The sequence below is a fragment of the Sesamum indicum genome, linkage group LG3 (assembly GCF_000512975.1).
Source record: "Sesamum indicum cultivar Zhongzhi No. 13 linkage group LG3, S_indicum_v1.0, whole genome shotgun sequence".
In the NCBI taxonomy this organism is placed as follows: domain Eukaryota; kingdom Viridiplantae; phylum Streptophyta; class Magnoliopsida; order Lamiales; family Pedaliaceae; genus Sesamum; species Sesamum indicum.
The window spans coordinates 11,972,580-11,978,579 of NC_026147.1; positions in this window are offsets into that span (position 1 = coordinate 11,972,580).

Below are 6,000 nucleotides of genomic sequence, written 5' to 3' on the forward strand. Positions count from 1 at the left end.
GTAACGACGGGGCTACTGAAACACACAATCACCTTTTCTTTCATTGCCCCTACTCAAGACACTGCTTGAGGGTGATCGGCGCATCCTGCGTTTTGACTGACTCCACCTGACTGGACTACTGACATTCTGTGGGCAGCAAAAAGGTGGCGAGAAAGTATTGTATCTCGGCTTCTTATCGTATACTATTGAACTCTCTTTTACACCACATATGGCACAAGCGCAATTTTCGATGATTTGATGGAGGAATACGTGAGATACCTTCCATAGGAAAACTTATTATTGAAGATGTCCGACAACGGATACTTAGTGTTGATTTACCCCCTTCTATTAGCACTTGTGCACTTTTTCGTTTACGGCAGATCCCTTGGCCTGTCAAGGTGACTGTCTAGCTTTTCATATTGTATTGTACCGATGTACTAACATTTATTTAATGAAATTTACATTATCGAAAAAAAAAAATCAGTGTAAAGCAAAAAAAAAATCAAATTATTTACTGTATTTTGGAAAACAAAGCAAATTACTCTCCTATTTCTATCTTATTTATATCGGCATAGATATTTTAGTTTATATTTAAAAATTCAAAAAAATGTTGATACTTTTTCTTTTTAGGTAAAAAATTGACACTTTTACTATATAATGGATGATGATCTTCATATCCTTTTCCTTGTTTTTCAAAGGCAAATAAACACACCATATTTGAGTGATTGGTTGTGAGAAAGTGAAGATCCGATGGTCCTCTTTCCGTAACAGCCAGAGGATGACAATAATTAATAATTCATGCATTAATTAGCAACAAAGTACTCTCCTGCAATTTCACCTGTATTCTTTAATGTTCTTCTACTATTCCAACCTAATATTTCGTACCAATCTTTAATTTGCCATAAATTTGGACCACTCCACATTTGGTTGTTCTTGTCAACGGTGACTGTCACAAAACATTAAAAATATATATATAAAAAATACTCTAATTGTATAAAAGAAAAACATAACATTTATATCTGTATGTGCTATTTATTAAATACGAACGCCTTAAAAAGAAATTAAATTTGGTTCACAGTACGAATTTCATGACTAAAATTGATTATATATTATTTATCCGCTTTATTAATGATATAATTGTTGTGGTTTTGATAAGTTATTTATTTTATTTATTTTTACAAATACCCACATTTTTATTACACTTTTTTTTATGGCATTTTAACTTTCTAAAAAAATTATTTTACCTTTCTTGAACTTATATTATGGCTCCATTTCATTTCTCGTTCATTATTACAATCATTAACGTGCAAAATAACGATTCCAATATTTTTAATTAAATTCCACAGCTAACGTTTAAAAAAGGGATAATTACACCCTCCTTTTCTTGAGGTTTGGTGTAATTATATGTAGATCTTCTGCTGTTTGGAAAATTATCTCTAGTACTTGAAGTTTGCTTTCGTTTAACCAATAAGTCCATTCATTAGTCAAAATTCACTGAATTTGTTGATATTAACAAGAGAATTTAATAAAAACTGATATTTATTTTCGATTGACTTATACTGACTCACCGCAGGTCAAACAATTTTTTTTCTGAATAATTACCCTTATAACGGTGAAGATATACCTAATCACATGCATTAACGTGTGAAGAAGTATAAGGGTAATTTGATTATAAAAAGATTTATTTGACCTGCATTAAATCAGTAATAAGTTAGCTGGGAGTACATATACATTTTTATCATATATTTTTTTGTTAATATCAGCAAATTCAATATTTTTTTTTAATTAACAAGAGAACTTATTTGTTAGACGAAAGTAAATATCATGAATACATATAATTTACCACTCATCATTTCTTATCTTCGATTAATTTCATTTTTTTTCCAACTACTATGTATTTGACTACTTAAGAATGAATTCCCCTAATTAAATAAAGCTCATTAACAAAAAAGAATTTCTCAAATTTTACTATGTTTATATTTAAATGCAAAAAAAAAAAAAAAACATTGGGAAAAACTAATTTATCATCGATATGGCCTACCATACCACATCTAGATAACGTTTGTGTTGAAAATATAGGCGTCTTTTGCAAAGCTAGAATTGCACAATAAATGTAAGGTGATAGCGACGGAGAAATTCTTTCACAATATATATTAATACCCTATATTTGGTTTTATTTTTGACTTATTTTGGTATATTCTGTGGAGATAGAGAGAGAAAAATAAAGATAAATAAGTATGTGTTAGAGATAGTGTGTATGTTTGGATTTATTTTTGAAAATAATATAAAACAAGTATGGTATGTTTGATCTTGTTTAGTGGGAGACAAAAACTACTGTTTATTGTCAAATGATCATGTCTCTTCTATATATATTTATATATATGTATGAATATGTATATAATTTTTTTAGTTGTAGGGCATATAATTAGTGTAGACTTATTTTGACAAAAAATAAATGATGCATTGTTTCAAAACATCACCAAAACTTCCAAAACAAATCAAAGCAAAACATGTCGGAGATGAGCCAAAAAATAAAATCAAACACTATGATTATGCTTTTGTGATGATGGATCTGCAATAATTATTTAATTTGCTCATCTTCTTTTTCATTCTCATCAGCTTTTCATACGCATTCAAATGATTGATCGTTCCACATTCCGATCAATAATTCGACTTTCAATAATTGTCTTAATTTTTCCAAGACTTTGCATTGCATTTCCATGTGCCTTTAATTTTCCTTTATATATATATATATATATATATATATATATAGAAACGATAATTACATTATATTCTCTGAATATCATTTAATATTTTTTATATTCTTCTATAATATTCCGGATGCATTATACTGTAGTTGATGTATGATTGTTACTATTGGTCGATTCTTGATTATGTGATTGTTGCATGATTAACCACCGTTGGTTTGTTCATTTACATGAAATCTCTTACGCGTATGTATAAACAAAATAATTAACTATATTAATAAGCTGGAAATCCGTTCCTCGCCACCTACTTGTTCTAGGAGATAATTCAATTAGATCGTGCGTTCGATCGTTGGCCTTATTGTATGAGTTAACAGTACCATCTTGAATTAAGAGTTCTAACTGCATTTTATAAGCATATCATGCTAAATTCTACTCCAATATTGTTACAAGGCCGTTTATAAAAACGGCAAACACAAAGAATTCAGGTGCGAGTGGTACTCTTTCGTTGAATTTGATGAGGAGATAGTGAAACTTAATATTCTTTAGGCGAAGAAGTGCCCTCATAACTCCGATTCTATAAATCTCAGTTAAAGTCGCGACAAATAAATTGCGCTCTTGTTGGCTCAGCCCTTTGAAATCACAATGTTTTTTCTGTAAGAGTTTCAAAATGAATATATATATATATATATATACACACACACACAAGTTGAATGGCGATTGAAGCCATTTCATGAAGATGTAGGAGTCCCGATCATTAGTAATTAATTTTGACGATTTCGACAATCATTTAAAATCATAATAAATAGTAATTAACTATAGTTTCGCAACGGCTATTGATTGCTCACTAAACAGGCAAAACTAAAGCATTAGCCATAGCTAAAGCCATGTCAAATGCTCTAGCTATAATTAAATTTATAACAAATACACTGACTATAGCTAAGATCAAGATAAATACGAATTAGACTGTACGCAAAAGTTAAATTTTTTTTATATTAATTTATTTCATCATAGTTAAAAAAACTAACTTATTATAAATTTCAAAACATACTCGTTGATAATGTAGGGAACAATCGATTTTTTTATGGCGTAGACTTGAATTCAAATTTGAAATATTTCAAAAAGATCCATCCATCTTATAATCTTATAAATTACAAAAGAGAACTTTTTGGGCTTGAAAGAATAATTACACCTTAGAATTTAGACAACTTTAGTTTGAAATCTCTTTTGTACAAATTTAGAGGGTTGTAAGCTTATGTTGTGGAGATTCTTGTCCGAACATGCTTTTGCAGCAAATCAACAAAGTTACCCCCATAAACAAAGCTGGAATGTATTCTATATTAGAGCCAAGCTGGATCCTCATGGGGTGAAGCTTTTCCAGAGGTCCTAGTGGCACTATAATTTCCATTTTGCCCTTGTATTATTATCATAATATCACTGTTATTATGGGATAATTACGCTCATCTCTCCTAAAATTTGATGTAGTTACACATAGTTCTCTGTAGTTTAGAAAATTACATCTAGCAATCCTGAGCTTTGTTTCTGTCTAATAAATAAGTCCATCAGTTAGTCAAAATTCACCAAATTTGCTGATATTAACAAGAAAAGTTAGAAAAAAATCTATATTAAAATTAGAAATAAAATAATCGCATCATCGCACATCAATTTGGTGAAGTTGGTGATATCGACAAATTTTCAGTCATTTTTTTTAGTTAATATCAGTAAATTTGGTGAATTTTGATCAGAGGAGAAACTTATTTGTTAGACGTAATCAAACCTCAAATGTAATTTTTCAAACCACAATAGGTCTACGTAATTACACCAGACCTTAGGGGAAAGGGAGTGTCATTATCCCTAAATATTAGTACTTGTAATAAATTATAATTAATCACAATTATGATACCTCAATTTCACCCCCTCAAACGAGTATTACAATTTCTATTTCAAATTTTATTGTAATTTTTATTGCATAATATATGCATATCAAATTTATATAAAAAAATATTTTATACACATAATATATATATATATATATTTATGAAATATGATACATTTTAAAATTACAACTCAATCCACTCAAATTGCTCTTTATTAGCTAGGAAAAAACATTATTAATTAAAGGGTAAGGTTAGAATCCTAAGTACACATATTTAAAGTACTACTTAAAAATAATTTTACAACTAGAAATAAAATTGTCGTCAGTAAGTACATATACCTTAACCAATATGGACAAAAGTCAAATTCTGATGCTCCCAATTGTGTATTTTATTTTTCAAACAAGATAATTAAGGTTAAGTCCATTTCAAATTTTTCATAAATTTTTCTATTTTATAAGATATTTTAAAATTTTAAAGATATTAAATTTTATTTTAAATTAAGTTTTTAATATATTTGAATAAATAAAATATCAGAATTGATAAATATTATATAGTTTGAAATAATAAGTTCCTTATAATTTAAAATTATGTAATAGGTATTTTTTTTTAATATTTGGGGGAAAAAAACGTTAACTATGAAAAGTGATATTAACAAAATAGTGATGGTGTTTTTGTCGTATTGTTATAATTAATAGTTTAAAATATTTATAAAATAAGTTGGGTTAAGCTTTTTTTTTTTTTTTAAGAGTTTATAAACGAATAACAATTTATTCTGGATTTTTATAAGTGTCTTTTCTTAAAAAATTATCAAATATTTTCAATTTTTTCCAATGTTTGATACGTGTGTGTTCAATTTTTTAATTTTTTTTATGAAAATAAAATATGTTTGAAATAATTTATAAGATTTTATTATATGACGTTAATAATATCAAATCAATATATTTTTTATTTGACAAAAATAATAATTAATACCTTTTATCACGTAAATAAAGTTGATAGTTATATTTTTTCTTGATTCGAAATTATTAATCATGTCATGTCAAATCATTATGAAAAAAAATATATTGTTAGTTTGAAATTAATGATTGAAAATTTTTTATATATAGGTAAAATATATATATAAAAAAAAAAGTAACGATTTTTATGAGAGTGATAGTAACCGTTCCTAACAAAAATGCGCGTAAACAAATATATTATTATTATTATTATTATTATAAAAAATAAAAATTTGAAAATAGAAATAAACCAAAGGAATCTAGTCAATCACCCTCTAAATATCATACCAAAATCATAAAAAATAATCAACTTAATATAAAAAAAAAATAATAGAGAACTCAGTACCCAAGAACTCAGGACATTCATACAGTGCCAGTGATGGGCAGTTCCCCATTGCTCAATATAATAGAACTGTTAAAACAATATTCCATTTAAATAATCGC